The sequence below is a fragment of the Narcine bancroftii genome, chromosome 12 (genome assembly GCF_036971445.1).
Source record: "Narcine bancroftii isolate sNarBan1 chromosome 12, sNarBan1.hap1, whole genome shotgun sequence".
NCBI classification, from domain to species: Eukaryota; Metazoa; Chordata; class Chondrichthyes; order Torpediniformes; family Narcinidae; genus Narcine; species Narcine bancroftii.
Window position 1 is genome coordinate 29,667,057 of NC_091480.1, and position 19,563 is coordinate 29,686,619.

Genomic DNA, 19,563 nt, shown 5'->3' on the forward strand with positions numbered 1-19,563 from the left:
TCAGGTACAGTCACAACCCGCCGCTCTCCATCCTGCAACCCGGTGAGCTCCAGGAACCCTAACTCTTAGGCGCTGACACGGTGTAATGGGGTGGGGGGGATTTGTATTTGAAATCATCACAGAACGGGCCCTTCGGCCCAACTCATCCATGCCGACCCAGTTGGCATCCGATTTGGTCCATGTCCTTGAACCCCCTTCTCTGTCCCCAACGTCTTTATATCTGCTTCCAGAGCTTAATCTGCCAGCACCCTGACTCTCTGCTGAGTGAACAAAAAGATGCCCATCCCCACCTCAAAACCCCCAAGAGATTTGTCAGCCAAAGATGTATTTTTTGGGTGTTCTCTTTTTCCGTCAGGAGCCCAGCACTTGGTGCCTGTCCTTTACTGCCTTTGAGAAAGACAGTGCTGGTGAGGACCCATCTTGGACACTTCGAGTCCTTCTGATCAGGGTGTTTTGCAATTGCTGTTGGGCAGGAAGAAACAGATTCCAGGCCCAGTGAGAAAGAGAAAATTGCCTTGTATTTCTAAGTAGGGATGGAGTGTGACTGCTGCAGGGGAACCTGCAGGTGGTGGTGTGCCAAATGCCTTTAGAATCATAGAGTTATACAACATAAAAAGAGGTCCTTTGGTCTAATCTCCATGCCAGCCAAGGTGCTTTCCTATTATTCCCACTTTTCTCCATTTAGTCTATATCCCTCTAAACCATCAATCTATCCAAATGTCTGTTGAACATTTTAATTGTACCCACCTTTACCACTTTGATCCATATATCAGGGCGTAGAGGTTAGCGCAACATTGTTACGGTCCCAGCATCTGGGACCTTGGTTCAAATCCCATGCAGTCTCTAAGGAGTTTGCATGTGTGGGTTTTCCCCAGGGCCTCCGGTTTCCTCCCACCATGTACCTGGGATGTAGGTCAATTGTGTATAATTGGGCGGCACGGGCTCGAGGGCCAATAGTGCCTGTAACCGTGCTGTATGTCTAAATTTAATTTTTTTTAATTTACCTCAGCAACCATAACCATCTCTTCTTGTGCAAAACATGATGCCAACCAATGGACAGATTTCCTGTTTTGTATTAATGAGTTTTAATTGGGTTTCTCAACAGAGTGGTGCTTGTTGGAGCTCAATCCTCCACACCAGTTCGAGTACAGGATGGATATATTCCCAGAGACCTCTTAATGTATTTCATTAAATATATAAAATATTCTTTATGGGTTTAATTGTCCAACACCATTCACAAATAGATGTGGCAGAACGACAAGCCTTCCATCTGAACTGCTGGTTGTAGGAGTGATTAGCATGGTCTGCTGCTTTGATTTCGATCCAGCATATCTTACCATGTCCCCAGCAAAAGAACATCAGAATCAGGCCATCCTGCCCATCGACCCTGTTCTGCCATTCAATGTGATCATGGGTGATCTGACGATAGGTTCATCTTCACTAATCTGCCTTTTCCTCAAATCCCTTAATTCCCCTACTATGTAAAAATCGATCCAACCTTGTCTTAAATATATTTACTGAGGTAGCCTCAAAGGGCAATGAATTCTACAGGTTCACCATCCTCTGGAAAAGCAGTTCCTCCTCATCTCTGTCCTAAATCTACCACCCTGAATCTTGAGCCTAGTTCTAGCTCCCCCACCAATAGAAATAATTTACCTACCTGCCATTTTCAACCTTTTCTTTTACTGTGCCCCTCCATGTTTATGGGTCCCCTTTCCTGTGAGACAGTCAAGTTTTGGTTTCTTCCATATTTCTCTCTTACTGACCACATTAAAAAAGCATTAAAATATTTATGTTACACGGGGGTGAAAAGAAAACAAGGCTTTTATTTAAATGTGCTGTGGCCCCAGGGAGAATGGCTGAAGCAGACAGTGTTCCTGACATGCTCTTCTACATTCTTATTGATCTATGCTCAGTCCCATACCTTGATTCTGATGACCGAGGAAGGGGTGCAGTGGTCGTGTGAGGTCACAGGTCATTGCAGAATGCAGATGCAATGAGGCTGAGGGTCTTCATGGATGGCTAGCTTTGAACTGCCAGAGAAGTCCCTTCTTTTTCTATCTTTTTATTAAACATATTATAATTAAACAATACATGAGAATAGAATACAGAATTGAATATTAAAAACAGAAACATCAATATATTGCAATACACATTACAACGTATAAAATTATAACATATTGAACAACATTATCCCTTAAAGTACAAATGAACTCATACAAAAATAATTTGTAAAAGGACGCCAAGTCTCTTCAATCTTAACAGAGGTATCCAAAGGGCAACTCATAATTTTTTCTAAACTTAAACATAACACAACTTGAGAGAACCATTGCATCAAAGTAGATGAATTAGGATCTATCCATTTAAATAGAATGGCTCCGATTAGTCCTGAATTAGCACGCTGGAGATACCTGTGTGAAGACTGCACAATGACTACTTTAGTGGAAGACAGAAAATTTTGGAAGCATTTGGCAGGTCAGGAAGCAGTAAGAGAGAGAAACAGATTTAATGTCTTGGTCCAAGGCCCCCCTTGAACCAGAAAACTGAGAAACCAGTTTTATGTTGCAGGAAGGGGGAAGAAGTGAGTGGACGTCTGATATAGGCCGAAGTTGTCAAGGTAATAATTACTTCAAAAACTGGTAAATGGAGATAGAAATTAAAATTGAAACAGAAAAGTGTAGTCACATCTGTAGAGAGAGAAAAGGTGTGGTTATCTGAAATGTTAAATTTAATATTCAGTCCCACTGGCTGCAATATACATACAGACAAGATGAGGTGCTGCGTGTCTTTAAAGCAATGCAGAGAGTTTGTTGTGGAGAATGATATTAAGAATTAAAGGACAGGGGGCTGGAAGCTCTGGATGCCTCTGCAGACTGAATGGGCATTCTTCAAAGTAGTCACCCAATCAGAATTTGTTCTCCCCATTGCAGAGGAGATCATATGTGAGTGTAGGATGCAGTGCACAAAATACTATGTAATGAATGCTGTCAGGGACAGATACATCTCATACTGTCATTGTGTGTTGGAAGCCATCAAGTCCTCTCCAACCCTCTCTAGAATGTCCTGTCAGTCCCATTCCCTATTCTAACCCCATTGTCCAATTTCCTTTTAGAATTGTTATTCATGTCCATTTCTACCACCCTCCTTGACAATGAATTTCAGGTTGTGAATATTTGTGGAGGTGGATTGGGTACTGGTTTAATGAGCTGCATAGTCCTCTGTGGACATTGTTGGAGGAAATGTAACTGTTTATTTGTGCATATGAGGTACCCATAAATTCCAACAGTTCTGGTGAAGTGATAACTTTTGGTCTAGACACAAGGAATAACTTCTCAGTTCTGCTTCAAATAATTGAAATGTTACTTATGTGTGTACTGGATGAACAGAGAAGAGCTCAGTTAACGTATCTTGTCAACGTCGACCGTGAAATATGGAGCTCTTACTATTAGTTTCAGCCTTTGTAGTATGCGACCAGTGCCATGGAGTGGGGCCTAAACCCTCAACTGCATCAAAGGTGAGAGAGCTACAATAAACAAGCATCATATTAGCTCTGCACTGAGCAATGGTGCAAGTTTTGCAAACTGTGCTGACATTGATAATAGAAGCATTGCTGGAAATGATTCATTGGCAGGCCAGAACACAACCCTGTGCCCTGCAGCAACATCTTGTGGTTCTTTATTAAGTCTCTAGATGTAGTTGCCACTGGCAAGTGCATCCAAATTTTATTACCCACCTAATGTTGCCCCTTAAGAAGATGGACGCCAACAATTTTCATCAAAAGCTGTAGTGCACCTTGAGAAGGTTCACCCACAGCATCCAATGATTCTCAGTAGAATTGACTCATTAAGCCATTGCAGAGAGGAGTCAAAAGCCTCAGATCTTACTGTGAGGCCAGAATCACACATTGGCTAACAGTTACAGATGGAAGGAATTACACTGGACAATGACGATTTTGCTTCCTGAATACTTTGGGGTGTATTTTATGGATTGTGTACTGGTGATCACGAAAATCACCTTAAAGTTTTGCTATCATGAACTGTTTTTTAGATATAATCTAGTTTGTTATTTCCTGTCATTTTTAAATCTACTGGAACACAAAGCAAGCTGCAAGCTGTTTTGGTCAGTCCAAGAATGCCTTGGCTTGCACTCTGTGCAGGTGCTATGGAAGTGCTGTCTTAGGCCTGGGCCTGCTTAGTCAGGATAGATGCAGACAGGCTATAAAAGCAGCTCACAGATACAGATGATGTGCATTACATTGATTATAGATCGAATGTGTATTCTTCAGGCATTAGCATATTGAGTATACTTAACAATAGCATTTATTCTCTTCAGCAGAAATATCTCATCAATGTCCCAACAGTTGCAATGCATTCTGTTACATTTGTGGCAAGTATACACCATGCTAAATTCAATAAAAGTTAATTTAATGTTTCTCCAACTTCCTATGTGATGCAGCAGATCTGAAATTATCTTTGTGTTCAGCTTGAAATTGCTTATCATAATCCCTAATATTTTTCAGGAAGCAAACCTTTTGAAAAAAAAATTGTCCAGTGTTATTTTCACTCCTCACTACAGGCTTTTGAAAATAGCCTGAACCTAAATTTACAGAGAGAATGCACTGACCCAGCATTTCTTGAGTCAACTCAATTTAGTGGAAAAAGGAATGAGAATGCAAATCTTCCTGGATTTAAATTTAATAAGGAAGAAGCTAAGAACACCAATTCCTCCCAGTAATACAGACCAGGGAATGTGTTAAATACAGTGCCATCAGTTCTACTACTAGGCTACTGTGAATGCTTGCTGTTTGCCTGTAGGGCAATGGGGAGCAGGACAGGTGATTATTTGTTGTGCATCAGGCCACTTTGTGAAGGTTTATGAATTGCACCTAGACTAATTCTGCACGTAGACAGATAAAACAGCTTTTTACCAGTTTATTATAAATGTAAGGTGCTCATAGTTGCAGAACTCTTTTGATTGTGCACAACCACAGCAATACAAAAGAAAATAAACCCACACAAGTCTCAGAATTATGATTGAAAAGTCAGATGGAAAGATGTAATCAGAGCAGGGGAATACAGGATGAGGGAAGATTGTCAAACTGAGAAACAGTTAAAATGGTTCATCATCTGTAAATAGAACAGACTCTTTATCTCATCTTGTCCTATTATCTACACATTATGGGTTCATTTTGGCTTAAGTCACCTCCCAGCATCTCAATCACTGAATATTTCTCTCAACCATCAGACATCACACGCAATGGATGCCTCTGTAATTTTCCCCTATGTTCATACACTACTTGTTTCCTTTACTGAGAAGCAGCAACCTCTGTAAAACTACGCCCCCTTCTACTTTTGAACACTCTTGCCATTTCTCTGGCTGAGATCAACTAACTCAAGTGCACAGGGCCAATAAAACCATGACCCATGTATCTGTCAAGAACATAACAAAGGACATTGGACAAGAGCACAAGTCATCACCTTTAACTATTCCAGTCCTGCTAATTTCCCTGTTACTAAGATCTTCTCATTGTTGACCAAAAGCTGAATGATCTACTCATGTCAAGATCTGGTTACAGTAAATCTGAATCTGGGCATTTTACAACAAGTGGTTCAACATCTGACCTTTCAAAAAATCTTCCCTACCTAACCCCTCCAATAAGAGGGAATGTGATGAAATAGTTTCCAATTACTTACCGTAGCTAGAAAATGGAAGAATCCTTGATATAACCCATTTGCTAACTAAGCAAAAATAAATAAAAGAATGCACTTTGTGAGGAAACTGCAAAGCAAAGACAAAACAATATGTTGGTTAATTAAGGTTAACAAAGGATATAGTTGGTTAAGTGAGCTGATAAGAATGTGAAAGATAGAAAATCTGAGGTTACCAAAATTTTTATTGCATATTTTACATTGTCATATATATTCTATATATGACAAGAAACGTCCACTTTAGTGGAAAGGAAAGAAAAGCAGAATATAGTTTCAACAGATTGAGAGCTCAGATGCAACTGTACAGAAGGATTGGTGTGCCCGCCAGCAGAACACACTGAAGGTTAGCAAGCAGGTGCAGAAAGTAAGTAGGAAGGCAAAGTGCCTGTTGGTCCTAATTACCAGAAGGATAAAGTGCCAGAGTGAGGAGTGGTGCTGGTATGAGGACTATTTCAGGTTCCTTCAGGAGGTATATGATTGTATTACAGACAGTTCAGAGAAGGTTTGGTTCCTGGATAAAGGGAATAAAAGGAAGGCTGAGAAGAGTTTAGAAGTGTGTGGGATGATAATTATTAAAATGTTTGTGGTTCTGACAGGTTTGACAGGGCAGATGATGAAAGGAAATTTCCCTCCGCGAGTTAGTGCTGAATTTAATTTAGGGGATTGCCAAGCTAAGACAGAGATTAAGAGCAATTTCTTCTCTCTGAGGAGTATGAATCTTTGGAATTCTCTACCCCAGAGAATTATGGAAGTGCAGTCATTTCCAACATTGAAAACGTTAGATTTTTGAAAGACCAGGGCTCAAAGTTTATGAGGATAAAGTGGGAAAAAGGAGCTGAGGACGTGGACAGATCGTATTGATTAGTGGAGCAGGCACAAGATAAATGCCATTCATTTTTTTCCTGACAACATTATGTTCATTTAAGTTCATAAGAAAGAGGACTGCTCATTATCAGTTTGAAAAAATGTACATTAAATCACACAGAACATCCAGCTCATACAATTAACTGTTTTAGCAGAATCGTTGCTGTTTAAAAATGGAATCATCGTCTTGTAGTCAATAATCATCAGACTACATCTTTCATATCAGCGGATCTAATTTTGGTCCGCCTTTTGTTCACTCTTCCTCTTGTTGGAGAGTAGTCCTTCCTGTTCTGTGTAGGGCAAGCTTCCTCTGTTTTTCAAATATATGCAGTTATTTCAGGCTAGTCTGGCAATGGTTGAGACAATAACACTCATTCAGTTGTTGAAGGCTTACTTGGTGAAGGTGATGGGCAAGGTCTGGAGGCTTGCAAATTCCAAACAGGAGGCATTCCCATCCTCAAGGTCCTGCATGCTTACTCATTTTCCTCTGGTGCAGAGGATGCCTGCTCAGTACGGAATCTCTCTATTTAGTCAACAAATAATAAATCTGGAGGGAAATGACACCACTTAAGCCAAAAAAAATCAACAGAAAAGCACCACCAGACACAACAGATATCTGTGGTCAGACAAGGAGAATTAAAATGCCGGACATGGCACAGTGTTCCAGAGAAATGTCTGAGGTCATACAGGAGCTTCACCATGACAACACAAGTAGCCAGCACGAGTAGAGGAGTTGCGTCAGGGCCAACTTCCAGCATTGGGCAGTCAGGAGAATGAGCTACTTCCTGTGGGGGCAAAGGACCACCTAGAAGATGTACCTGAGTTGGCCAGAAAAGGACACAAGGCACTCATCCTTGAAGTAATGGTGAATCTGATCTCACCATTTTATTTCCTGTTCCCTCTAACCTTTGGTTTACCTCCAGTGCAAGATCTGACTTCATCAGCTTTGAAGATGTTTAATCTCTCAGTCTCCACAGCTCTCCAGAGCAGTCCCAAAGATTAACCACTCTCTGAGAAGAAATTCCTCCTCCTCTCCTCATTAAAATGGCTGCCTGACATCTGCAACCATGCAATGTTCTTTTGGAGCGGTAGAGAGATATACAATTGAAACAGTCCCTTCAGCTCACCAAGTAAGTGCTGAACATTGATGCCCATTTTCCCTAATCCCGTTTCAGTTTCCCTCTGTGGGAATAAATTCCACCTGGGTTTTACTACTCATACTTGAACTAATTTACAGTGGCCAATTAACCTACCAACCTGCACTTCTTTGGGATACTGGAAGAAATTGGAGCACCAAGAGGAAACCCATGCAGCCACGAGTAGAGCATACAAATTCTTCAAAGACAGCACTGGAGGACAGGATTGAATGTGGGTCGCTGGAGCGGTGAAGCAACATCATCATGTTACCCTTGATGTTTGCTCCCAGACTGAGTTTGACCATGTGCTCTTCAGGATTTACTGAGACCAGTTGATGAGCCTTGTTTTGTACCCTGTTCATGGAGAGATCTCTGATTTCACAGGGGAAGAAAAAATCACTTGCTGATTCATTGTGGTTGAGACAATGATTTTAAATTGCCCAATTTTTCACTGTAAATGTGATTGGACTTTCCTGATTCCCTAAAACATCTGATTCACGGTCTGGAGAAACTGCTTAACCTGTGATCACCTTGTGGTGGTTGAAGAAAACCTACAGGTGCCAAAATCTCTCAGTTCAGTCCTCCAACTTTCTTCAACAATTGGTACATGAGATATTTTATCTGCTTTCTTAGTCCTTTGAAACCCGGCAAGGTTGTTTCCCATGGTAGGGGAGTCCAGGACAAAAGGGCACAACTTTCAGATAAAAGGACATCAATTTAAAACAGAGATGTGGAGAGATTTCTTTAGCCAGAGGGTGGTGAGTCTGTGGAACTTGATGCCACAGGCGACAGTGGAAGAGAGGTGCCTTGGATGTATTTAAGCTTAAGCTGAGAATGGCAGGTATTTGATTAGTCAGGACATCAAGGGTTACAGGGAGAATGCCAGAGAGTGGGGGCTAAGAGGGAGGATAGATCAGCTCATGATAGAATGACAGACTCCATGCGCCGATTGACCTACTTCTGCTCGCATATCTTTTGATCTTGTGACATTTAGCTGCAGTGGATATCACGATTCTAAGTCCACTCTCTCTGTCAGCCCTCTTCCCCATGCCCACAGATTGTGATTCTTTATATATTATATATATTCTTTATATATTACAATATTGAAACATTTGATCTTATCACACTTTCTCTTCCTCCAACTCTCCTAAACACACAGTCTTGTTGCTACAGGTACCCACTTCCCTTAAGGTTCCTCTTGCAACCAAGTAGTTACATTGAAATTCCAAGAAATGGAATTGATGTATATTCACTGATTCCAAGTGATAAAGCTGTTCTGCACAAGGTGCCAAATTGTCCCTTGTTCTAGCTGGTCTATTGGGACCCAATAGTGGGTCAAATGGACCCATGTTGGGGAAAGGGACTTGTCCTTACAATAGACAATAGACAATAGGAGCTGGAGTAGGCCATTTGGCCCGTCGGGCCAGCATGAGGTGTAACACAACCAGTAAAACGCAATGCTGGAGAAAGCTGTTTGTCTAGGTGACTTTCTCCGGCATTGTGTTTTTATTTCAACGACAGTGTGCAGACTTACCTGTTTTATTTCTGTAATGCAACCAGTAGCCCTAGTAATGGTTTCAGAATGAGTGAAATTTGAATGGAAACCAAGGCAAGGTGCTGGTCAAGATTCTGCAGCATGTTTAACACATCATTCATTACAGATCACAGACTACAGTAAAACCCCTAATCTATGGAGATTAGTAGATTCTGGATAAGTGTATTTTCTGGTTGCTTGAGACTTTTACAATGCCTATCCAATGCACCTGCATTAAGAATAAAGTTTTAAAAAACAAAAACTATACTGTTTCACTGAACAAACTTCATTTGCATGAATATATAAACTTTAAAGCGTTTTACTTTATTTTCAGTCACTTTCTTTGAAAACATTTAACCATCGCTGCATCTGCAGGTTCCTTCCCCTCCGTGGAGCTGCCCAAAAGATGAACAATAACATTATAGATAATAAAAATCCCCCAACCCCACTCCCCTGCAAAGTTTACAGCCTCTGACTGGGTCGACTCTTACTAAGTAAAGATAAAGAAACAATTTAAGAGAGTCAGCCCAATGGCGAGAGGCATCAATCAGTTCTTCATCCTGGGCGACACCATTTTATTCAAACACAACTTTATTTAAACAGCTACTATGAGCAAAGCAGGATCAAGGCTTTCCGCTGGCTGAATATTTGCTCCCATCTTCACCAAAGGTTTATGTGTTACTTCAGAGAGCATTTATTTTTACAATTTTAAACTGACATATTTTTACCTATAATTTTTTTTTATTAACTTTAATTTTTAAAATTTATTTTCCTCAATTTTTTTTCCAGTTGCTTGAGGCAGGTGGTTGCTTGAATTCCAGATAACAGGGGTTTTACTATATCCTTCTCATTCCTCAGGTTTATACCCCATGTTACTCCAGTATTCTGTGCCAAGATCAGACACAGGGATAACGTGTCAAAATAGAGAATTTTATTTTATATCTTGTTTGTTTATTTTCAGTAAAATCTCTCAGTTCTGCTTTGGTTGAGGCTCCTAGGGACACCAAGAGATTGAAACCATTGTTTTCCTCTTTTTACACCTAAACACTTTAAAACCCCCTGCATATCAGTGAGCTCCAACAGACAAGTTATTGGTTTACATAGACCCAGTTAACCCTGTCAACCGCTCTGTTCTTGGCTCAGTTCTGGTGTTTCTCTGTCACCCTTGCAGCTTTCACAGCAACTCACCTAACACCAGATGTAGAGGCAGCACAAAGCTCAAATCCGCAAAATATTAACTCTGATACATCCGCTCATCCTGACACATTCATTATTGCAGGCAAATTCGTCACTTTTGAGACACTCTATCATCCTGACATATTCAATCATCTCAGCTAACTCATTGGTACTTCCATATGACTCAGCCACTCCCAGTAATCCTCTATACTTATTAATTCTGACAACCTTTCCCTATACCCCACACTATTTGACATGGTGACAGTACATCTTTCACCAGGGGTGTCAAACTCAAATTCACGGAGGGCCAAAATTAAAAACTTGGACTAAGTCGAGGGCCGAACTAAATATTTATTGAAAATTTTCAACAACATCTGCATGTTTTCTCTTCTTTCAACATATGTAATGTTAAACTTTTTCTTATTAAAATAAATGTTTAAAATAATAGTTTTGGATAAACTCTTTCATTGTCATTGGCCCATTTCCTTTGGAGCTCTGAAACCGTGCACATGACGAGTCAATGAGGGATGATTAAAGCAGTGGTCTTCAAACCTTTTCTTTCCACCCACAGACCACCTTAAGCAATCCCTTACTAATCACAGAGCACCAATGGCACAGGGACGCGAGTGGAAAGAAAAAGGTTGAGAACTGTTGTATTGTGGTAACTCCACATCTGATTAGGTTAATTTTTAGGCAAGTGGTCAGAGAAGGACCCCCCCCCACCCCAAGAAAGGCTTAAATCACAGGAACAAAATAAGCTTCCGTCTCACTGCTCCCAATCTTCCACACAGTCCTGATGTGGAATGTGGGGTCGCAGTTCCACGTTCATCCGAGTTCAGGTGCTGTCTGTGTGGAGTTTGTATGCTCTCCCCTTGTCTTGGACCAACAGGTTGGTCGCCTGAAGAAGGCACCCGAACCCCCCGTTGAAACGCCAGCGTCCGGGGTGGTGGAGGAATTAGCTGAGAAGAACGCGTTGCCTCCACCCCCCTCCCATGGTTGGAGAGGGATTAAACTGCGATCTCACGGCACCGGGCTCGTCTCCAAAAAAAGGAGCGGGAGGCAGGGTCCACCGCGCACGGAGCGAGGGGGAAGGCATCGCCAACGAGACGTTCGGTCCGGCGTCGCCGCTGAAGCGCAGACCCAGCGAGGATGGTCCCCAACTCCAGCCTCGTCTGTGTGTCCGGGAACCGGGCGGGCTGAGTGCGGCGCTCTGATCCCTGGGATTCGGGACTCTGAAACCCTCCACACCTCCGGCGTCTTCATTTTCACCTTCAGTGTGCATGCGCTATACTGGCGCGGCAGCCAGTGGGCCAACTCTAATATATATTTAATATGATCTTGCGGGCCAAATATAATTATATCCAGAGTTTGACATGTGTGTCTTACACTGTTGTATATTTATTTATTTAGTGCTTTACCATTATTGCACTACCTGCTATATGAGCTGACTATCCTGAATAGCACACAGAACAAAGCTTTTTACTGTATGTGAATACATGTGATAATAAACAATTCAATTCAATTCAAACTCATCTACCTCTCCATCTCCTGTTGTAAACCCTGCTCCTGACTTATTCATGACACTTGCTGACATTTTCCTCATGCCTCGATGAAGGGCTCGAGTCCGAAACGTTGGTTGTGTAGCTTTGTCTTTGCAATATAAATAACACAGTTTGACCTGAGTTTCTTCAGCATTGTGTTTTTACTTCAATCATGGTGTCTGTGTTTTACTCCTCACACCTTCTGGTTCTGTCACAACCTCAAGCCATGCATCAAAAACCAACTGCTGAAGGAACTCAGCAGCTCAAGCAGGAGTACAGTCAACATTTCAGATCAAGACCCTGCATTAGGACATCTCTAGTCATTTGTGCCTCAAGCCTTGTACCCTCCCAAGTCCTTCCAAGCTCAGTGGCTAGCACTTTAATTCCAATTCCCATTTCCCCACTAACATGTCCATCTATCAACTATTTTACTGCCAAGTTGAGGCTACAGGCAAATTAGAAGAGCAACACCTCATATTCTGTCTTGACACTCTCCAACCAGAGGGCATCAACATTGACTTCTCCAATATCCAGGAACCTCACTCTTGCTTTCCATGATCCCACTGGCCTCAATTCTCCTTTTCTTTTCATTTTTCTCCTTCCCTGCCCTGTCAATCTGCCCATCACACACACATCTTCCTTCCTCTAGCTCCCTACTTCCTTTCCTTCATTTCAGGATCTGTTGTCCTCGCCTTTCTGAGTGCATCTTCCTCAGTCCCCCACTTCCTCAATAACTACAGTATTCCCATTTCTTTCCACCACCCCTGAGCCACCTTCTCCCCCACCCCAACCTATTAACACCTATCACCCAGCTCATTCTCCTCCCCTTCCCCTCACCCTTTTATTCTGGTTCCTGTCCTCATCCTGAGGAAAAGTTTCAGCCCAAAACATTCACTATCTTTTGCCTTCCACAGATGCTGCCTGTTTTCCAGAAACATTACGCTGGACAACAAATTATTCAAAAGGTTTGCTTCCTGAAAAAAAACTTCAAGTTGAACACAAAGATCATTTCAGATTTGCTCTATCATGTAGGAAGTTGGAAAAACATTAAATTAATTTTTATTGAATTTAACCTTAAGTGTACACTTGCCACAAATGTATTGCAGCTTTTGCAACATTGACTAGACATTTCTGCTGGATTGAATCTTCCTGAAGACAATATCCTTGGCTTGGCTTCGTGGACGAAGATTTATGGAGGGGTAATGTCCATGTCAGCTGCAGGCTCGTTTGTGGCTGAGAAGTCCAATGCGGGACAGGCAGACATGGTTGCAGCGGTTGCAAGGGAAAATTGGTGGGTTGGGGTTGGGTGTTGGGTTTTTCCTCCTTTGTCTTTTGTCAGTGAGGTGGGCTCTGCGGTCTTCTTCAAAGGAGGTTGCTGCCCGCCGAACTGTGAGGCACCAAGATGCACGGTTTGAGGCAATATCAGCCCACTGACGGTGGTCAATGTGGCAGGCACCAAGAGATTTCTTTAGGCAGTCCTTGTACCTTTTCTTTGATGCACCTCTGTCTCGGTGGCCAGTGGAGGGCTCATCATATAACACGATCTTGGGAAGGCGATGGTCCTCCATTCTGGAGATGTGACCTACCCAGCGCAGTTTGACCTTCAGCAGTGTGGATTCGATGCTATCGGCCTCTGCCATCTCGAGTACTTCGATGTTGGAGATGAAGTCGCTCCAATGAATGTTGAGGATGGAGCGGAGACCACGCTGGTGGAAGCGTTCTAGGAGCCGTAGGTAATGCCGGTAGAGGACCCATGATTCGGAGCCGAACTGGAGTGTGGGTATGGCAACGGCTCTGTATTCGCTAATCTTTGTGAGGTTTTTCATTTGGTTGCTTTTCCAGACTCTTGTGTAGTCTTCCAAAGGCGCTATTTGCCTTGGCGAGTCTGTTGTCTATCTCATTGACGATCCTTGCATCCAATGAAATGGTGCAGCCGAGATAGGTAAACTGGTTGACCGTTTTGAGTTTTGTGTGTCCGATGGAGATGTGGGGGGGCTGGTAGTCATGGTGGGGAGCTGGCTGATGGAGGGCCTCAGTTTTCTTCAGGCTGACTTCCAGGCCAAACATTTTGGCAGTTTCCCCAAAACAGGATGTCAAGCGCTGAAGAGCTGGCTCTGAATGGGCAACTAAAGCGGCATCGTCTGCAAAGAGTAGTTCACGGACAAGTTTCTCTTGTGTCTTGGTGTGAGCTTGCAGGCGCCTCAGATTGAAGAGACTGCCATCCGTGCGGTATCGGATGAAAACAGCGTCTTCATTGTTGAGGTCTTTCATGGCTTGTTTCAGCATCATGCTGAAGAAGATTGAAAAGAAGGTTGGTGTGAGAACGCAGCCTTGCTTCACGCCATTGTTAATGGAGAAGGGTTCAGAGAGCTCATTGCTGAATCTGACCCGACCTTGTTGGTTTTCGTGCAGTTGGATAACCATGTTGAGGAACTTTGGGGGGCATCCGAGGCGCTCCAGTATTTGCCAAAGCCCTTTCCTACTCACGGTGTCGAAGGCTTTGGTGAGGTCAACAAAGGTGATGTAGAGTCCTTTGCAAGCAAAATCTTCGCTAGAATTCTCCTAAATATAATAATACCTAGTGTCGCCGAAAATGTTCTCCCAGAATCACAGTGCAACTTTCGCGCAAACAGAGGAACTACTGACATGGTCTTTGCCCTCAGACAGCTCCAAGAAAAGTGCAGAGTGAAGACAATAAATACTATTATTAAGTACATTCATTGTGCTATTGCCTGAAGAACATGTGCATTAACATGCATTCAATCCATATCAATGTAATGCACAGCATCTGTATCTGCAAGCTGCTTTTATAGCCTGACTGCATCTAACCTGAGTAAGCAGGCCCAGGCCTAAGACAACATTTGAATAGCACCTGCACTGAGTGCATGCCCAGGCATGCTTGGACTGACCCAAACAGCCTTCTTTGTGGGCAATATACTAGTATACTTAAAATATAACAGGAAATCACAAAAATAGTTAATATCTGAAAAACAGTAAGTGACAGGAAAATTTTAAGGTGATTTTTCATGATCAATAGCTCAAACTCCATAAAATACACTCAGAGGTGTTTAGGAAGCAAAATCTTCGTTGTCCAATGTTATTTCTTGCTTGCCTCTGTAATGAATCAGTGCAAACTTTTCTATCCAGTTGACTGAGCCTGTCCATGTAACCTTTGACTTAAATTGGTGCCTCACATCTCCATGACTTGGTTCATGGGTAAAGCTCTATGTGACACAGCTAAACTTTCTGCAGAGTGAAGCGTGTAGTCATTAGCTGGTTCCCATAACTGTTCAAAACTGCAACTCAATCCAAATGATAAAACATATTTCACAACATATACAAGGGAATGATTCATTCCCTTCTGATCCTATATAACCCACTAATACCTCAATGTCAGTTCTAGTGTAAAAAGCACACTGTGTAAACAAAACATTCATGGCCCTTTTACGTCCCAGTGTTACCTACTGCATGTATTCAAAGCACAGCACAGTTAGAAAAAGACTCTAATTTCTTCCATGCCTTTCATGACACAAGAACATCCCAAAGTATTTTACAAGTCATTGAAGTGATTTCTTTGTGAAGGAAACCCCACAGCCAATTCGCACACACCCAGGTCCTCATTGCCCCAATAATCTGCTGGAGGAACTCAATGGGTCAAGCAGCAGCTGAAGGTTCATTGATTAACATTTATTATTCCTTTTCTCTCACTGATTTGCAGATCAGGCAGGCTCCTGTATAAAATGATGATGGGGGGGGGGGCTAGGAAAGAAGGGACAGGGGAAGGAAGAAAGCAGGGGCAGGGGAGGAGCACAGACCAACAGGTCATAGGTGGACTGGTTGGAAGGCAGAAGAGCACCAAGGCCTGGTGAACTTTATACATGTTAAATTCTGTGCACAGTGTAAGAATTTCCTGCATCCAGAGAACTTGGAAGAAGGAGAAGCGAGATTGAACTGTGAGCCAAAGAACTTTTCTTAAATTTACACACATACTAAATACACATGCACTTAGAATTAGAAAGGGATTAATTTGGGTTAGTTAAGTATAGAGATAGGTTAAAGTTTGATTCTGTTTTCATGTTTAAAGTTGATTAAAAATAACTTTAGTTTTAAAAACCATTCGGCTTGGTGAATGTCTATTGCTGCTGGGTTTGGGGGTCCTTTGGGCTCGTAACAGTGTAGATGAAGCAAGTGATTTAATACACTGCTTCAGGGCACTAATATGCAGAAGGCTCTCTGTAAGTTCTAAGGAACTTGGAGTTCTCCTGTCAACTGAGCTCTACCAAACTAAGTCCAGGTACAGTAAACCTGGGATAACCGTCACCAGCCAGACCTGGGCAAACTAAGCAGCTGAATTATGGGGAGCAAAATCTTTCACTTCTTTAAGAATGATGATAAGAAAACAGAGTGGAGTTGCTCGTTATGGAGAGAAAAAAAGATCGAAAAAATTGCAAACTGTAGGAGGAATGGGGGAGAGAGGTAAATAGAGCATTGCGCACTTATGAAGTCACAGGAAAATGTGAATGGGGAACAGACATGATGAGTTGGTTCCTACTGAGAGATGAGAACGTGTAGGATGAGGACCGAAGAAAGGAAGATACACATCAGCATGAGTGCAGAGGAGTAGCCAACTAGAAAGAGATAAGGGGATTGTTAGTTCTACAATGGTCGGACTTGTAGAATCAACATAAAAATATAATTCTACTCATTCATTGGTTTTCAATAATTCTTGACCAACCACAGAGTGGGCTCCTCCTTTGATGCACAATGTGCAGCGTGGTTGAAGAACGTGCAGTGCTCCCCTCACTGTTGCCCACACATGCATTCTGCGGACTCTGTACTTGCAGGTAGTTAGATGCAAGCTCATGCCCTCTACAAAATAAAATGTAAAAGCTCTTTGAGCAAATCCTGGGACAACCTCCCTCCAAAAGAAGGTCTGTACAAAGATAGGTGATAGTTCAGCATAATGTGACATCCTTATCAGAGCTGCAGTGCTCAGCCTTGTCAGAATGAAGTCAGCTGTGTACAGTTTTTATGGTGGGGACATTTTGGTCTGAACTGGATGGTTGGTGGGGGGAAGGGGGAAGGAGTTGGTGGGAAGAGTTGTGACTTCATCACTCATGGGCTTGACACTCCAGACCATCGAGCAGTCATCTTACCAGTCACTCCACACCAAACTGTGATGTATTATGAAACTGAAGTGGAAATCCCGAGTGGGAGCCATTTAGGACTGAGATGAGAAGTTTCATCATTTTGTGAAGGGTGATTCTTTCGAAATCCCTACTTTAGAAGGATGTGAAGGGTCAGATCAGTTCATTCAAAACATTTCCAGACATTAAGGGGATGAAAGGAGACGGGGATTATGCTGGAAGCTGCCACTGAAGTGGAAGATCAGCCAGCATGTTGATGAGTGACAGAGCAGGCCTGAGTGGCCAGACGGCCCGATTCTGGCTCCATGGGTTTGAAGCAAGTGACCTGATGTGGGGGGGCTGCATTTCAGCCATCATCACAGCCTCACTCGGGGCTTGAGTTATTTAGTTTTTAATTTTAATTATACAGCACGTGACATTCCCTTCTGGTCCGTGATACCTGTGGCTCCCAATTACATTCCAATAATCTACCAACCCCATATGCTTTGGAGGGTGGGAGGAAACTGGCACACCCGGAAAAGACCCACACAGACACGGGGAGAACGTGCAAACTCCTTATAGAGAGTGCCATATTCAAACCCTGGTCGCTGGTGCTGTAATTGTGTTGTGCTAACTGCTACACTAACCGTGCCTCCCATATACTAGTTCAGATTCAGTGGCATCCAGCAACCATGCTGACACACTGAAGAGGTCTCCTCTGTCTTAGTATAGTAAAGGAGTGGATAAGGTCTGGCTTTTACACACCCTGATGAAGTGATTGAGACAAAAATTTAATGAGTTTGTGTTTATTTCTCAGACAGTATGTGACTAAAGATATGTTATTATTTTCCTTGTTCTCTGTATTAGTAGATGTTTTGACCTAATTTTCTTTCTATAAGTTCCTCAATAATTGGTTCTGGTATGAGTGTGTATGCACAGCAAATTTTTCTGCATGCATTTGGAAGTCAAAAGCTCAGCTTATCTCATTGGCTGCATCTGTCCCAGTGACTGGGGTAGTTACTTTGCTAAAGCATCAAGAATTCAGCCACTGACAAGATCTGCACAAGTTCAATTGCATGCAAAGCCCCTCCAGGCTGTCTATCAAATATTCCACGGCGGCGACAACATCAGATTAATTTCTGATTCATACCACCTGCAGACTGTCCCATCAAACGTGCTGGGACTGAATGGCATTAAGATCGATCTCTCCAGTTTCTGTTAAACCGCAGCCTTTCTTCTTCCCCCTGTGGCCTTTGCCCCAGTTCTTGTCTCCCTTTTCCCTCTGTCCACCTTTTGTTGGTCTGGACTCCTCTCCCAGCCAGTCTGCAGTCTTTTTTTTCTGATGCCTTCCTGTTCTCTGCTTATTCTCTGAAGAAGGCCTCAGGCCCGAAACGTCGGTAATATATCATTACCTCCCATGGACGTTGTGAGACCAGCTGAGTTCCTCCGACATTTCTGTGTGTGTTTTACTACAATCACAGCATCTGGAGACTTTCTTGTTTCACACAGATTCTACTATCCCCTTTCTGTAATGACATTGAAAAAAATAAATCACCCGAGACCTTTGAACCGCTGACCTTCCTGGCAGCAAGAGAACTGTAGAGATGCAAGACCACCATGGATCTATCCTGGAGCCTTCAATCAAGAAGAAGGCCCACCAGCAGCTATATTTTTATGAGGTGTTTGAAGAGATTCGCTATGTCACCGAAGACCCTTGACCATGGGGAGCATTCTGGCTGGTTGCATCATTGTTTGGAACAGAGGTGCTAATGCTCATGTCAAGAAAAAAAACTCCAGAGGGTTGTTAGCTCACCCTGTGACATCACGGCCACCAGACTTAACTCCATGGAGGACATCTACAAAAGGGGGTATCTTAAGAAAGCGGCCTCTATCCTTAAGGACCCCCACCACAGAGGCCATGCCCTCTTCACCCTGCTACCATCGGGGAAAAGGTGCAGGTGCCTGAAGACAAGCACTCAGCGGCACAAGGACAGTTTCTTCCCCACTGCCATCAGATTCCTGAATGATCAATGAACCAAAGACACTGGCTCACTTTGACTTTTCGTGCACTATTTTTATTTATTTTTTGTAAGGTGGTTTATATGAATGTTTGCATTGTGACGCTGCCAAAAAAACAATGAATTTTATGACTCACTCGTGACAATAAATTCTGATTCTGAAATGGAGATACTGGCTTCTTTTGTGAACAACAAAAAGCTGAAGGCACTCAGCAGGTCAGGCATGGAAAGTAGTGGACAATCAACCTCTCAGGTCAGGACCTTTTGTGGAGAGTCTTGAGACTCAAAACATTGACTGACCACTTCTCTCTGTGGGTGCTACCTGGCTGTCTTGGGTAAACTTATACCTCTCATTTTGTTCATTTTAGATTGGTCACAGTGTTTGAGCTACCGAAAGAAAATAGACACACACATCGAGAGCAGTTCAGTTTATACAAATGTTTATTACTAATTCAAAAGC

At 42.7% G+C, this 19,563-nt stretch overlaps 1 protein-coding gene across 18 annotated transcripts in view; it reads left to right on the forward strand.

Annotated features, from left to right (window-relative positions):
- The window catches only part of LOC138746781 (BTB/POZ domain-containing protein KCTD5-like), a 113,759-nt gene that overhangs the window by 6,180 nt on the left and 88,016 nt on the right, over window positions 1–19,563 (forward strand). Inside the window, exon 3 of one of the 18 annotated variants that reach the window (XM_069905208.1) lies at window positions 2,569–2,617. The exons of the other annotated variants lie outside the window; for them this stretch is intronic. The gene's annotated coding sequence lies outside the window, so the exon portion shown is untranslated. The remainder of the gene's footprint in view (window positions 1–2,568; window positions 2,618–19,563) is intronic. 18 annotated transcript variants of the gene reach the window in all.